The sequence below is a fragment of the Macaca mulatta genome, chromosome 14, assembly GCF_049350105.2.
Source record: "Macaca mulatta isolate MMU2019108-1 chromosome 14, T2T-MMU8v2.0, whole genome shotgun sequence".
NCBI lineage: Eukaryota > Metazoa > Chordata > Mammalia > Primates > Cercopithecidae > Macaca > Macaca mulatta.
The window spans coordinates 86,779,573-86,796,426 of record NC_133419.1 but is presented as its reverse complement, the minus strand read 5'-3'; the positions used below and the strand labels follow the sequence as shown (position 1 = coordinate 86,796,426).

The 16,854-nt window shown below is 41.1% G+C and overlaps 1 long non-coding RNA gene and 1 pseudogene across 1 annotated transcript; one reads left to right on the top strand and one right to left on the bottom strand.

The window, feature by feature from the left end:
- Positions 1–2,930: 2,930 nt before the first annotated feature.
- LOC706117 (protein farnesyltransferase/geranylgeranyltransferase type-1 subunit alpha pseudogene) lies at positions 2,931–4,066 on the bottom strand (annotated as a pseudogene).
- A 1,561-nt stretch (positions 4,067–5,627) lies between these two features.
- LOC114672370 (uncharacterized) lies at positions 5,628–6,398 on the top strand. The gene is made up of 2 exons (XR_003722715.2): positions 5,628–5,766; positions 6,286–6,398. It is a non-coding gene; the product is annotated as an uncharacterized LOC114672370 (long non-coding RNA).
- The last annotated feature ends 10,456 nt before the right edge of the window (positions 6,399–16,854 follow it).

Below are 16,854 nucleotides of genomic sequence, written 5' to 3'. Positions count from 1 at the left end.
TAGCAAGAGCTGTCTCCACAAAAAAATAAAACAAAAATAAAAAGCTAGCTGGGAGTGGTGGCATGCGCCTATAATCCCAGATATTTGGGAGGCTGAGGCAGAAGGATTGCTTGAGCCCAAAATCAACATTCTGCCCTAGAGTGGCACATTTATTACAATGAATGAACCTACGTTGACACATTGTTACCACCTGAAGTTACATTAGGCTTCACTCTTGGTGCTATACGTACATGGTTGGGTTATGACAAATGTGTAATGACAAGTATCCACCACCGTATCATACAAAGTAGTTTCACTGCTCTAAAGATTCTCTATGTTCTGCCTATTCATCCCTCCATTCCTGCGAACCCCTGACAACCAGTGATCTTTTTTACTGTCTCTGTAGTTTTGTCTTTTCCAGAATGTCATATAGCTGGAATCATAAAGTATGGAGCCATTTCAAGTTGTCTTCTTTCACTTAGTATAATTATATGGATTTAAGTTTCCTTTATGTCTTTTCACGGAGAATAGAGAGAATGCCACTCTTTGCATGCTTGATAGCTCATTTCTTTTTAGTGCTAAAAAACTTTCCGACCTCTGAATGTACCATGGTTTATTTACTGGTTCACCTACTGAAGAACACCTTGGTTACTTCCAAGTTTTGTCAATTATGAATAAAGCTGCTATAAACATTTGTGTGTGGGTTTTTATATAGACATGAGTTTTCAACTTATCTGATTAAATACCATGAAGCATAATTGCTGGATCATATAAAAAGATGTTTGGTTTTATGAGGAACTGCCAAGCTATCTTTCAAGATGGCTTTGCCGTTCTGCATTTCTACCAGCAATGAATGAGCTTTCTTGTTTCTCCATATCCTCACCAGCATTTGCTACTGTCAGTGTCTTGGATTTTTGCCATTCTAATTAGTGGTAGTAGCTCACTGTTTTTTAAATTTGCAATAGCCAGATGACATATAATGTTGAGTATCTTTTTAGGTGCTTATTTATCATCAGTTTATCTCCTTTGGAAAGGTACTACTCTCTATTTTTCACCTAAGAAAAATAAATACATGCCAATTTTTCAAACAATATACTGGTTTACAAAGTAAAAAGTTGAAGTTCTCTCTCTCTCAGTCTCACTACCCAAAAGTAATCACTATTAACATTGTTTTCATTCAAGACATGTTTCTATGCATTTACATACCTACAAATGCATAGAAATGTATATTTTATTTACTCATATGATTTTTATTTTAATAGTATTTTATGAGTTACTTTTTAAATACATGTTAAAGGTATATTACTTTAATATATCCTGGAGACCTTTCAATATCAGTAATGGGTGCAGAATATGCCAGAGGAAGAATGTGTTATAAAGTAACTAATCAGTTCCTTATTGGACATTAACATTGTTTTTTAAATTTTTCTTTTTTTTTAACCTTTAGGCAATTCTATAATGAACCACCTTCGATATATATACACACACACATCTCTGTACAACAATGCCAGTATTTCTGTGAACAGAGTCTTAGAAATGGAATTGCTGAGTCAAAGGTTACATAATTTAACAACATGATAGGAATTGTTCTCAAACTGCCAAACTGTGCACAAAAGAGACTGTTCAAATTTACACTCCCATCTAGTGTTAGAGAGCGGTTCAGTATTCAGAGAAGCCATGAGTTTTAAATAGGTGCCTCAGGAGCTACCGGGGAAAAGAAGGGGGTAAGAAAAGGGCTGGTAGTCCACACAGCAATCTCCTGTCCTCTTCAACGAGAACACCTCTCCTTTGATCAACATTATTTATTGGGCTTAGTTTAAAATTCCTCTTGAGGAGAAGTTTCTGGTAGTAGACATTTGAAAACCTTTGAAATAAAAAAATTACCTGTTTTTAAGTGGCAAAAATTATTAATTTATAGGTTACTTAGGAATGTTCTCAGGTGCAAGTAACAGATGACCCAACCACAGCAGATTGAATCAGCGAGGGTACAATTTTCTCATGTAACAGAAATGCAGCAGCTGCATTCGTTCGGTGGCTCAGTGGCCTTTTAGGCTTTTCCTTATGGTTGCAAGATGGCACCACTCCAACTCGAGCATTATGTTTGTATTCAAGACAAAGGAAAGGGAGACAGTTTGTATCAGTCACTCTGGCCCTTTTATCAGAATTGCAAAAGTGCTCCTAGAAGCAGTCTGCTTCTTCCTAAGATCTTTGCTCATATGTTATTGGGCAGAGCTTTTTTTGTGTGTAGCATCTAATGGTCGCAAGTGAGGTTGGGAAAAGTGATTCATTTTTTCTGGCTTTTATAGTAAGGAAGTAGGCAAAAGATATGTTGGGTGTAGTTGTTGGGTTAGCCGGTCGTGATGTTCTGCCCCCAAGTACTCAGAATACTGAAGACTAAAGATGCAATGACAAACAAGATTGTCCTTATTCTTTTTGCTTGTTTTTTTGCTTGTAGATACAGCTATAACTTTATTACAAAATCATTCTTTTGGCATTAGTCGGTTACAGTGATAGCAAGATAATGTGACTGTGCAGACCAACTCTGATGGAACCACTGTATTCCCTGCTTACTGAACCAAACTTCGGCTACCTCATATCCATTACATACAAGTGACCCACAGTTATTACCGCTACAAATCTTGACGTGTGTACCACTGAGGGAGGAGTTGATGCTAAGGGAATAGATTACATGTTGATAAGACTACAAAAATTCCTTTATGGGACTTTTTCTTCCTCTTCCCATCCAGGGACTTTGCTTTAGAATAATCACATTACTTAGAGCTAGTCTGAGTAGCAGCAGCACCCAAGGAGCATCAGTTCTTATTAAAAAGCAATGCCTGTGTGATGCACTTTTACACCACAGGCAAAGGGAAAGATCCTTCTCATTTTAAACTCCTGCAGAGTCCCTTAATAAAAAATAAAAGCATTCCATCAAGTTCTTCTGGGTGGTGTTATTGCTGTACATTTGTTGGTGAGTCATTTTCTGTGCTGTGTTTGCTTTGAAAGGATCTTCCAATATATCTCCAATATGCCTTTCTTATCATGTCCTTTTCTTTAGCTAGGATTTCACATAACCCTAATGCTTTATTAAGAATGTCTTCCTTATTGTCACACTGGTTTTCTAGCATGTCTTCATAGATATCCACAAGAAAGGCAATTAGGTAGGGGGAACTATGACTTGGTTGTAAATCAAGTAATTGATTTAACAGATTAGGATATTTGGAAAGACCATGATGCTGTAAAATCCCTTTCAAATAGTTCCATGCACTTTCATTATGTGGCACTAGTTGAATCATTTCCAGAGTGTATTGGACTTCTCTCTCCAATACAGCATGATCATTGTAGCCAGTAGTGTTAGAAATAACGAAGTATCTTTGGTTCCAGACAGAGCTATTTCTCACATCCTCTTTGAGAAGTTGGTCCACATACTGCAGCTCATTATCCCAAAGTTTAAATTCCTGAATAACCCATTGTCGATGCCGCCAGGCATGATAATTCTTTGCATCCTGATTAAGAATATTAGCAAAAATTCAGGCTCCTGAGATGGATCTCTTAGCCATTCCACTAATACTCGCCTATGATGCCCAGCTTGATAGTTTTGGGGCTGCCCCTCAATTATTGCAGTGATGTAGTTCATTTCCTCATGTAGATCCTTCTGAAGTGACTTTAAGAGGACTCTCCGGAAATGCCACACTGTATAATTGGCTGCATTTAACTCAGTAGCATCCCAGGTTAGCTTAAAAGTTCGTTTGCTTCTTTCATCATGCTGCAGGACAGCTCGGAAGTAATCATAAACATCTCTAAATTTGTCACTATAAATGATCTGGACCACGGGATTGGGGCCATCATTCTGCAGCACTGGATCTATATCAGCCCATTCTGCTCTGTCCTGCACAGGAGGTAGGAGGGTGAGTCTAGGCTCAGAAACCCGTCGTCCATGGGGGAAGTCACGGCTTCCCCAGCCTCAGCTGCCATCTCTTCCTCGTGCTGCTGCTGGGGCAGGGTGGATGCTGCTAGGGCGGGGGCTGCTCCAGCTGCCCAGGCTCGCCACCTTGCGCAGCCTCCCGACCCCCTCAGTGGCCACCATCTGAAGATAGTCCTTATTCTGACAGTGTTAACAAACAGAAGTGCAAACAAACCAGTTTGCACCAATATATAATAAAAACATTATATGTCCCAATGCAAAATATGTAGAGGAGATATTAGAGGCCGAAAGGAGAGAATGGTTAATTCTATCTCAAGTGGGGAGGGGTGGTAGGAGATCAAATAAGACTGTATCCAAAAAGTGACGTTTAAACAGAGTCTTGGAAAATGAGTAGATGCTCAGTGAGTGAAATGTATTCTAGGTAAAGGAATGGAGGTTCTGAGGCACAAATCCATGTGGTACATTCCAGGAGCTGCAAGCAGTTCATCATGACTGAGGAGGAGGTTTGGAGCTAGATGATGACCCGGGAGACCTAGGGAGAGATGAAGCTGGAAATTGATGCTGGGACCAAGTCACGCAGAGGGCCTCCTGTGTTTCACAACAAGGACTCAGGAAACCCTTGTGACCTGGACAGTGTCATTGAGATTGTGTCACCTAAGCTGTCCAGTGCAACCATAAAGTGGAAAGCATGTGAAAAAAAAGTCCGAAGTACCTAAAACCTTTGTTGGATTTCCCTTTCACCTGGGTGCAGCTACACTTTAACACCCAAGTAGCCTGCACACCTGCTAGCCCTATTGGGTAAATACTATTGAGTCCTTAATCAACTATTGAGTTGTATTTGCCATCGACTCCTAGGGAAAGTTACTGCACTTCTCTGGGCCTCAGTTTTGTCATCTATAAAATAAAAATTAAACTTTGTAGTATAGAATTTTACTTCCCCCCCGAAATGTTTTCAGATGCATAATTCAGCAACATCAGCCTGGTGTAATTAAAGGGAAAACAACATCAAGAAAGGCTTTTGAGTCAGAAAGACCTGGGTGTGAATCCTGGCTCTCCATGTGTTAACAGAGTTACTATGTGACAACTCCTTGACCTGTGGTTTTCTCATATACAAAACAGGGATAAGGCACCTATCAGTGCCTGAAGCATAGCTATTACCCAATAAGTAGCACTGTTTTTATATTGTTTTTAAAATGTACATCTACCCTATAAGGTAGGTGAAATAGGTCTAAAGTTACCCTAAAGTTGAAGATCCAGAGGCATACAGATATTAGTAATTTGCCAAAAGAGCAGCCAGCTAGATAAGTGGTAGAACACAGCACAAATCCAAGTTCTTATTCTTTTCACAAATGGTGCAGCTTCTTTCCTCCAAGTGGTATGACGGGATTCAGATCTCTGTGATGCCTGTCAAGCGAATGATTTTATAAACAAATTAGATAGCCCCACACCTTCCTTAAATCCGAGCTCACGGAACAGGCAGGCTTGGGTTATCTCATGCTTTATAATCATTTATGGATGTGTGACTGGGATACTCTAGCCCTGTGTCTAGCTTTAGCATGACTATAACCTGCCAGGAGAGGGAGCTCATACTGACTCCTTGCTAAGGTTACAGATACCCTGGAGACTTCAAGGGCTGCAGCACGGCGAGGAAAGGAAGGGTGGGGTTTTCCTTGTTACGGGTAATGACTACGCAGCTTTCTGGGAATGCATATTTTGGGAAGAACACTGACATTATTTAAAAAAAAAAAAAAAAGGTGAGATTATGACACAGAAAGAAATGACCCTTACCAGGAGGAAGTAGAAAGAAAAAAAGAGGAAGTGACTAGAGCAAAGGAAGACAAAAGGAAATTTGGCACAACAGGGTAAGTTTTGTTAATGCTGCACTTTTATTTAAATAGAAGGTAGACAAATGAAATATTTTTAGACTTGTACTGCAGGAACATAAGAATGGAATGAATGTTTTAAAAAAATATTCTGAGAACAGAATTAGCATGTGTCCTCCTAAGAATTCTTTCCCTATTTTGCTTCAATAAATATTAACTTGCCATATGTCCAAACCCTGTGCTAGGCACTAAAGATATGGAAATGAACAATTGAGCTCTTGATCTCAAAGAATGGTCATTACAGCAGAACAGACTTACACATGAGCAGTAAATTACCGGAAAGCCTGCCACCTTCTATGCAGTTGCTGCTAGTAGAGGACAGAGGGGAAAGCTCTTATATCACCATAGGGGAAGGTCAAGTAATATTTATGATAATTATAGATAATTTTTTTGTGGGCACTCACCACCTGGCAGGCAGTCTGCCAAGTGCTTTATGTGGATTATGTCATTTGAGCCTCATAATAATGCAGGTGTTATTCTGTGATTTTCATTCTTTAGATGTGAAAATAGAGAAGCAACTTTTCCAAAATTGTAAGTGGTGGAGAGAAGTTTTTCCAAGGAGAAAACCTGGGCTAAGTATTAAAAACAACAACAACAAAATCAGACAGAAATGAAAGAGAAGAAGGATGGTGAAAAGGGGAAATGGGGGAGAATATTCTGTGCAGAAATAACAGTATGAAAGAGGCTGGTCAGCAAGTGACAGCAGATTGCAGTGGAAAAATCACAAGTTGTTCAATGTTACTGGAGTTTTCAAGGCATGTTGGGGGGTAGAAAGAATTGAAATTAGAATGATGGGCATAGGTCAGATCACAATGGGCTAGCCATGTCCTGAAAAAGAGTTTGAACTTTATTCTGAAACCACTGAAGCATGAAATAAGGAAAACAAAAGAATAAGAATAAGAATGTTGTTATTGTGTGGGCTGAATAATGGTCCCCCGAAGATGGTTTCACATCCTGATATGGTTTGGGTGTTTGGTGCCTCGCAAAAACAGAGCCCCACACTTAGTTTAATGCCCTGCTGTTGCTCTCTTGAAATTTTTAATAATTACTTTACAAGGGGCTATTCTGCATTTTCATTTTGCACTGGGCCTCACAAATTATGTAGCCAGTATTGCCTAATTCTAACATTAATCCTGAAAAACAAAAAATTATACTCACTTTATAAACCAAGACACTGAAAATCTCAGAGAGGGAGTATAATCCAGTAATAAATGCCTTTAGTCAGGTAAATTCTGCTACTTGCCAGTCAGGGCCCCTAGGACAAGCTTCCTAATTCCTTCCAAACCTCACTTTCTTCTTTTGCACAGTAATTACAATATCTGCCTTGCAGAGTGGTCATGAGCAGTAGAAATAACATATGTAAAGTACTGACACAGTGCTGGCAGATCAGAAGAACTCGGATGGTAGTTGCTATTGCTCAAAGTTCCAGACTTAGTAAGAGTTGAAGAAGGATTTCATGCCTATAGTTTCTTTTTTTTCTCTCAGACTTGTATTTTGGAGGATCATTCTGGCACAATGTGGATGGTGAAATGTAAGACTAGAGGCAAGAAGACCAGTTCAGAAACTGTGGCAATGTCATAGACAATTTCTGGAAAGACTGTCCATCTCATGCCGTCTCTTTTTTCTTTGATATTTGCCTCTAATATGTAGAAGTCATCCTCCAGAGCTGTGTCCTCATCACATGACTCAACCTTCCTAACCTTCTTAATCTTTGCTGGTGCCCAGATTTCCCCAGAAATTTGGAATTTTGATCCAAGAGATGCAGAGGCTGAGCATTGTTGGAACCAAGTCATATTCATAGCAGACTTTCCAGAGAAGGCCCAGAACAACCTGCTTGCTGCTGAGGTCCCCAGAGCCACTCTGAAGCCTGCCTCTCCGCAATGATTTCTCAGTTTCTCCTTTCATTCCACACATGTATACATTCAATAAATCTTTTTCCATTCCCTTCTGAAACGACAAGTTGCAACCAATAGAACCATGTAACAATGCTAGAGTTATTGGGAGATATAGTTGAAACATTAATCAAATTTGTGTAATAGGTTTAGGGAGAAGAAGGTGCACATTTAGGAATATGTAGGTGCAGAAGAAAGAGTTTGGAGTGAGTTCCGCATTTCTGGCTTCAGTGACTGTGTTGCTGTTGCTACAGTCATAAAGGTAGTGCATATGGGGAAAAAAAGGAGTGATCGGAGAGGGAGATACTGGACTTGAGGTGCCTAGAGGACATTCAAATGGAGATATACAGTTGGAAATTAGATATGTGCTTCTGGAATTCAAGAGAGTAGTCTAGGCTGGCAATACATTTTTGTGAATTTTCAGCATTTAAATTGTCATTACCGCCATGAGGGTGAGTGAGATTGCCCAGAGTATTAAGTTAAAAAAGAAGGATCCAAGAATGAAATCCTATATTTTTTAATACCAATGTATAAGAATCAGGTAGAAGAAAAGAAACTCTGAAAGGAGGCTTAGAAGGAATGGCCAGGGAGGGAGAAGCAGAACCAGGAGAAGTGCCAAATGAAAGGAGAATGTGGAAAAAGATATGACGTCTAAATCAGTCCAGCATCATTACCAGTGTCCTCTTCATCTACAGCTGAGGCTGCAGTCACCCTATCAAACATACCTCCTGAGCCTGCTCCCAGACCCGGGGATTTTTTTTCTTTTCTTTTCTTTTTCTTTTTTTTTTTTTTTTTAAGATGGAGTCTCACTCTGTCACCCAGGCTGGAGTGCAGTGGCGCGATCTTAGCTCACTGCAGCGTTCGCCTCCTGGGTTCAAGCGATTCTTGTGCCTTAGCCTCCTGAGTAGCTGGGATTATAGGTGACTGCCACCACGCCCAGGATAATTTTTGTATTTTTAGTAGAGATGAGGTTTCATCATGTTGGGCTGGTCTCGAACTCCTGACCTCGGGTGATCTGCCTTCCTTGGCTTCCCAAAGTATTGGGACTACAGGCGTGAGTCACTACGCCCTGCCCAAACCCAGGGAATTTCTTTAAGACCCATCTTCTGCCCTTTGCTACGGCCCTAGATTCTCCCACACTGCTTGGCTTTTTTGGATGGATGGTTTAGAGTAACAGCTGATGGCTGTTAAAATATCATGAGTTCATCAACAATGAAAGAAATGCAAATTGAACAGCCTAAGATTGTTAAGATTCAGGCCAGGTGTGATGGCTCATGCCTGTAATCCCAGCACTTTGGGAGGCCGCGGCAGGCAGATCACCTGAGGCCAGGAGTTTGCGACCAACCTGGCCAACATGCTGAAACCTCATTTCTACTAAAAAATACAAAAATTAGCTGGATGTGGTTGTGCACACCTGTAATTCCCAGCTACTGGGGAGGCTGAGGCAGGATAATCACTTGAACTCGGGAGGAAGAGGTTGCAGTGAGCCAAGATTGTGCCACTGCACTTCAGCCTGGGTGACAGAGTTCTGTCTCAAAATAAAAATAAAAATAAAAAGTAAGGTTCTATCATGTACCTGTACCTGATATGGTTTGGCTCTGTCCCCACCCAAATCTCACCTTGAATTGTAATAATCCCCATGTGTCAAGGGCTAGGCCAGATGGAGATAATTGAATCATGGGACTGTTTCCCCCATACTGTTCTCATGGGAATGAATAAATTTCATAAGATCTAATGGTTTTATAAAAGGGAGTTCCCTGCACAAGCTCTCTTGCCTGCCACCATGTAAGACATGACTTTGCTTCTCCTTTGCATTCTGCCCTGATTGTGAGGCCTCCCCAGCCATGTGGAACTGTGAGTCAATTAAACCTCTTTTCTTTATAAATTATCCAGCTTCAAGTATGTCTTTATTAGCAGTGTGAGAACAGACTAATACAGTAACTATATCATTAATATATACGAATGAAGCAACAAAGCCTTATGTTGGCAAAGGCTGTGGAGAGGAAGGCAAGCCAAACTTTGCTGATAGCATTTTAGGTACAGTCAATTTTTCTGCAGGGTAACCAGGGAAGCAGTACATGAGCTGTATGTGTCCTCTGTTCCACGTTGGAACATACCTCAAAGACATAAGCTAAAGGAAAAATGTAGTAAGCAGTGAAGATTCTAGTCCCACTATTTATAATGGCCCAAAATGAAAACAATCCAAGTCCTCAGCTTTAAAGTAATTTTTAAATAATGTCCGACTGATTTGGAATGCTGTGTAACCACTGAAACTGATAACCATGTGAACATAGAAATATATCTATGAAATAATGTTAAGTGAAAAAAGCAAACCACAGTAAGTGTCAGTGAGGGCATAGAAAAGTGGGAACCCTCAATATATTGTTGGTGGGAATATAAAATGGTACAGCCACTTTGGAAAACACAATCTGGAAGTTCCTCAAAAAGTTAAACATAGAGTTATCATTTCACAATGTCACTCCTAAGTATATACCCAAGAGAAATGAAAACATATGTCCACATAAAAACTTGTACACAAATATTCATAACAGCACTACTCATAATAGTCAAAAGGTAGAAACAACTCAGATGTCCATTGGCCGATACAATGATAAAGAAAAGGTGCTATACTCACACAATGGAGTATTATTTGGCCATAAAAAGGATAAAGTAGGTACATGCTTCAGCATGGATGAATCTTGAAAACATTATGATAAGTGAAAGAAGGCAGTCACAAAAGACCGCATGTTATATGAAACCATTTCTATGAAATGTCCAGAATAGGCAAATATATAGAGATAGAAAGTAGACTAGGGGTTGCTTAGGCTTGGGAAGGGTGGGGAGGATGGGAGGATTCAGATGTGATAGTAAAAGGTACAGGGTTTCTTTTTGAGATGCTAAAAATGTCCTCAAATTGATTGTGGTCATGGTTATACAACTCTGTGAATATACCCAAAACCACTGGATGTACACTTTAAGTGGGTGGATTGTATGGTATGTGAATTATATCCCAATAAAGCTATTACAAATTTTTAAAAAAATCATTAAATAGTATGTTTACAGTGGGTAAACTTTATGAAGAAATATATAATATACATACAAAAACTTCAATAAAGCATTTTTTTTTCTTTTTTTTGAGATGGAGTCTCGCTCTGTCGCCTGGGCTGGAGTGCGGTGGCACCATCTAGGCTCACTGCAAGCTCTGCCTCCTGGGTTCACACCATTCTCCTGCCTCAGCCTCCTAAGTAGCTGGGACTACAGGCACCTGCCACCACGCCCGGCTAATTTTTTGTATTTTTAGTAGCGACGGAGTTTCATTGTGTTAGCCAGGATGGTCGCAATCTCCTGACCTTGTGATCCACCCGCCTTGGTCTCCCAAAGTGTTGGGATTACAGGTGTGAGCCACCATGCCCAGCCAAGCCTTTTTTTTAAAAAAAAAAAAAAAAGAAAGAAAAACACACTTGGGCACGGTGGCTCACGCCTGTAATCCCAGCACTTTGGGAGGTCAAGGCGGGTGGATCACCTGAGGTCAGGAGTTAGAGATCAGCCTGACCAACATGGAGAAACCCCATCTCTAATAAAAATACAAAAAAATTTAGCCAGGTGTGGTGGTGCATGCCTGTAATCCCAGCTACTTGGGAGGCTGAGGCAGGAGTATTGCTTGAACCCAGGAGGCAGAGATTACAGTGAGCCGAGATCGTGCCATTGCACTCACTCCAGTGTGAGCAACAAGAGAGAGACTCCGTCTCAAAAAAAAAAAAAAAAAAAAAAAGAAAGAAAGAAAGAAAGAAAAGAAAAGCACACACTAGTCCCTGCCTTGTAAGCATCTATATTTTTATAAAGTAACAAAGGCTGGAAGATACTGGGAGTCAGTGAAGGTATAACAGAAAGACACCAGATCTGCAATCTATAGGCCTGGTTCCATTCCTCCTCCTCCTGTTATTTTCTAAGTATGTGACCTTGTTTGAGCCTTAGTTCTTTCATTTATAAAGTAGAGGTATTAGTTCCTACCTCACATAGTTATTTTGAGGCATAAATGTTTAGTGGGTTCATTTTCTTGCCCTTCAGGATTGCTTAAGCGGGAGGTTAAAACAAGGTGGCAATAAAAGTACAGTAACATATGTGAAAGGGATTTGAAAGTGAAACCTCCTATGAAAGAATAAGATAGTCTAGATCCTGATTACACTTCTGGCCTAGAAAATAGCATCAACATAGCCTCAGCTTCAAAAAGAAATGACCATACTTTGCCTGAGTGCTTCGAAAAATGCCTTTATAACTGGCCATGTGAAAATTAAGAAAAGCTTTCCAAATTCTGAAAATGTACACTTGTTTTAAAGGTAATTTGGGGGCGACACAAAGGAGCTAAGGTGTGTTAATGCCAAGTTACCATAGCAACATTCTTGGCTGCTCTATCCTTCCCAGTCCTGGGCCTACCCCCAGATGGGATGATGAGCCCAGTAAACACCAGAACTACGCCATTCTACATGAATTTATTTTCTCCATATGCAGACAGGGGAGACATTCATGCTTTCCCACAAATAATATTTGAAGGGAGAAGCCCTGAATGTTTACAAACCATCTCCTCTCTTTTTTCCAGAATCAGAATCAAGATCCTATACACTCATTGCAATGCCTGGCATGTAGTAAGTATTCAACATATAGCTGTTTAATGAATGAATGGTCAGAATTTACCTAGAAGTCCAAGGTTGGAATAGAACACCATTGTTTATTAGGCAGAAGAGACTATTAAATTATAGGCCAGGAATTTCAGAAAAGATATTTAAATTCATACTCCACATAATTTGGTGTCTGTTCCAAGCCACACAGCATTTTCACATCTGTATCTGCCCTGTTTATTAAATTTCTTCAGCCCATAGCTAATTCCTCTCAAATATCATACTTGTTATTCGGAACGGACACAATGCGATTCTACCAGCGTTATTCAACCTGTTACAAGGCACACATTTTCAAAGGCTGTGCGGGAACAGTATGTGAAAATGGCTTCGTGAATGTGCTGTCCTCCACCCTTCCGAGTTCTTGGCTTGATCTTACTAGAGAAGGGAGCCTAAGCAGGCCTGCATCTGGGTAAATTGTTTCCTCCTTGAAATGGGCAGAGGCAAACATCACTAGTGCCAAGAGGGCTGTTTTTGAAGTCATTCTTGTGGGATTGGAAAGCCTCTCTTGACTCAGGAGCCAGGCTCTCAGTCCCACCACCGAGTCAGGCTTTGAAAGTAGCACGTATCTGCTTCCCCCAGATAGTCTCATATTTTTGGCAGAACCTCCGGGTTCTTTCTCTCTTAGAAGACATTTCTTTCTTGTAATCTCCCTCTTTGTATGAAACCCTTGAGGTCAAAGGGGAAGAACAGTAAAGTCTCCTCTTCATCACCAGATTTTCAGAGAACTGTTTCAAACCAACAGCAATAACAGCACCTGCCAACTGCCGATCATTGGCACTTTGCAGACATTATCTCAGTTAATCTTCAAAAGTCCTTGGAATACTTGGAAGGCAAGTATTTTTTATTCCCATTTTATCTTTGAGGAAATCAAGGCTCAGAGAGATTTCAGTCAGTGGCTGAGCCATTATTTAAACTCAGGTTTAGCTGGCCATGGTGGCTCATGCCTGTAATTCCAACACTGGGAGGTCAAAACGGGAGGATCGCTTGAGCCTAGGAGTTTGAGACCAGCCTGAGAAGCAGAGCAAGACTATGTCTACAAAAAAATAAAAATAAAAAAAGTGCAGGGCATGGTGGCATGTGCCTGTAGTCTTAGCTTCTCTGGAGGCCGAGGTGGGAGGATTGCTTGAGCCCAGGAGCTTAAGGTTACAGTAAGCTATGATTGCACCACTGTACTCCAGCCTGGGTGACAGAGTGAGACCACTATGTCTAAAAAACAAGCAAACAAACAAACTCAGGTCTGAGTATATGCTTTCATCTAAAATAACTAAAAACAACAAAAGCAGCAATAATTTTTGCCAATATCCCTCTGCACTAGAGAGTCTGGGGAGAGCCAAGGAAGAAAATCCTGGCTTGAACAATACCCTCACATTGCTTAGACCTTAATCATACTAATTTTAGACTTTAATTGTAGTAGCATATGTGTTGTGGTTGGTGGCTGTAGAAAAGGACTGAGCAGGAAATACCGGACCCAGATTCCGGCTGGTTAGAAAGAGTAACAGATACCAGAAGTGGCTCTGCTTCTGATGCTTTTTCATTTCTCTCTTTCCGTCCTTCAAGATCCATCTGTGTGAAAACTTTCCTGACCACCCACATAATCCCCAGCATTAATCCTTTATTTTGTGCTCCCATTGAATTTTGTTACATCTCACCACATTTTATTTTAATATACATTTCCTAACTGGCTAGAACACCTTGAGGCCAGTATCTGTGTCTTAGTCCTCTTTGTACCCAGCACCTTGAACAGTTCCTGTTAATAAAGTCTCAAGTCAATGTTACTACTTAATAAATCATGACTTCTCTTTATCTTGGTTTTTCAATTTTCAACCAGTATCCTCACTTTCCCTACATTCTGACTTGGATGGAACTTACATTCTTCTTGGCTGCCCCGCGTCTGAGCCCTCTTCCTGTGTCTGGGGAAACTGCCATTGCATAAGACATGCTGGGAGGTAGAATGTGTCTTCCCCTGATGGAAGCTGGAAAAAAGGCCAGTTACCCTCCTGGGTCCCTGGCAGCTGGTGCACAAGCATATGACCTAATCTTGGCCCCCCTGATATTACTACCTGAGACTTAAGTTTGAAGCAAATGACCCAAGAAACTGGGACAGTTTAGAATTTGTGCTGGTGGCAGCACTGGTGTCCACTGCTCAGTGAGAGAGGAAGCAGCATTTTAACCAGGATGTTTCTGGGGTGTGGTCTTCCCTGTGGTTCTCTTTCAGTTCCTGTCCATTTTCCAAGCTTGATTCTCTAGACTGCTTGTCAATCCTGTGATCTTCCTGCTATCTCTCTAATAAACTTTTTTTTTTTACTAAGATAGTCAGAGTTAGCACCTGTTACAACCAAGAGCCCTGACTGATGGACTTGGTGGCCTCACAGTACATGGTCCTGGGTCCTGGAAAACCAAAGGCCAACTTCTACCTGATTCAAACTCAAGGCAGAGACACAGGATTACTCCTTAGTTTGCCATACTTTTAACCCTTCACATTCATTATTACATTTCATCCTCACATCAACTCTAACAGTAGCCAAGTGGGGTGGTAATAAAATGAGGTTTTAAAATGAGAAAAGTGAAGCTCAATTAGTCTGGATGGCTTCCCTGAGGTCCCCAAACTGATGGCAGAACTCAAACTACAATCCAAATCTTCTGATTCCCAGCCAAAGGCTCTTTATAGTTAAATAACACTGAATTATTTATGTTTTGACTTTTTAAAACATTCATCCAAAAATATTCATTAAGTAACCATTATGTGTCAATCATTGATGAGGACAACAGACTCCCTCTATTCTAGGCTCAATACTATGTTTTCTGAAAGTACTGTAAGTATCAGTATAAATATGTTTATTAATAATACTCTACGTTTGGGAAAGAGTATAACACTGTTGTTAAAACCTAAGCCAGCCTGCTTGGGACCAAACCCTTGCTCCCCTCCTTACTGTCTGTGCATAGCACATGCGGTCAGTGTTCTGCCCATAACCTCTCAGCCCTCCCCTGTGCAGCTTGAAGTCTGCTTACTGAGAACACTTATGACTCACTGCCTGAAGAGCACGCTGGGCCCCTGTGCGAGGGGAAGCTGGGAATTCCAGAGTTAACATCTGAGAAACAGTCCTCAAATAGTGACAGATGGAGATTTGGAGAGAAACACCTCGGCTTCCTTGCCTCTTGGTGGAAATACTTCGGAGGCATATTCCTCATGGTCTTCCCAAATTTCCCGGTGGGATTGAGCTGCAGGTACCCTCAGTGGTAACGTTTCTGATAGCACACACCTTATCGGCTCCTTCTCTTCTGTACCTCACTTCCCCACTTTCTGACTGGGGTTTCCTAGGATCACCCCCCAAATAAACTACCTTTGCTTGAATCCTTTTCTCAAGGTCTACTTCTGAGAGAACCCAAACCAAGACACCATGTGACCTTGGGACTATGACTCAATAAGGCCCTGTAAAATGAAGATTATATTACCTGCCTCATAGAGACACATTCATGACACAAAGTAGCCTGCCTCCTGCTTTCACATAATCAACACTCCCTGTTCACCATTGTTGTGTCTGTAGCACCGTCTGTTTTCAGAGCACTTGCCCACATGTCTTCCTTCTCAATCAGAGGAGCTTCATCTCTTGCCACCCCATCACACCTGCCTGGTTCCATGCCAGATACTGTTCTTTACTTCGGCCCTGCCCTCCCATTTACATGTGTCTGAGATGAGCAACTTCCTTCACATGTTTGTGACTCAGCATATGGTGCTCTCCTTGCCTGGGTATACTTTCCCCTCCCCACATTTATCTCCTGCCTGTCTATCAAGCTCCCACCCCAGGTTGACCTCCTCTAGGAAGCTTTCCCCCATTCTCCTCCCTTCCTCTTCTGTTCTATCCACACCATACACACCCATACACCCACACACTGGGGCATGCAAGGAGGGTACCTCACCCAGGCGTGCTCTCTCCATCACTGCATATCACCTAGAACTGTAGTTATTGGTTTTCCTACCTGCCTGCTTTGCTAGACTGTGAGCATCTGTCTACAGCAGGGACTGTATCTTTTTTTCTGTATTTCTGGTGCATAGCCTAGTGCCCATCTCAAAAAATGTAAAATTTTTCAGTTGAGGAAACAGTGGCTTAAAAGTTTAATTGATCCCATTTGAGTTCATACAATTAATACATGGCAGAACAAGAACTCAAAACTGATCATGTGGCTTCAAAGTTGAACATTTTTTCTACAATATCATAGCTGTGAGGATTTTCGTGCTAGAGATGCACTGCATATCCTTCCTAACATCACATCTCTTCTTAGAAAATAAACTCCATCCACAGCCTTGGAAGAAGGGCAGTTTTCCATTCAAAATGACCCAGTCTCCAGCTATAATTGACTGGCTAGGAGAGGACGTCTGACCAAAGAGAGAGCCCAGTCAGACTATCTCTCCTGGGAATCTAGAGACATAGGATCAGTTGGCTACAGGCACTGGACCTATATGGTGGCAGAGAATAAGGGCAACAGAGGGTGACGTTTTG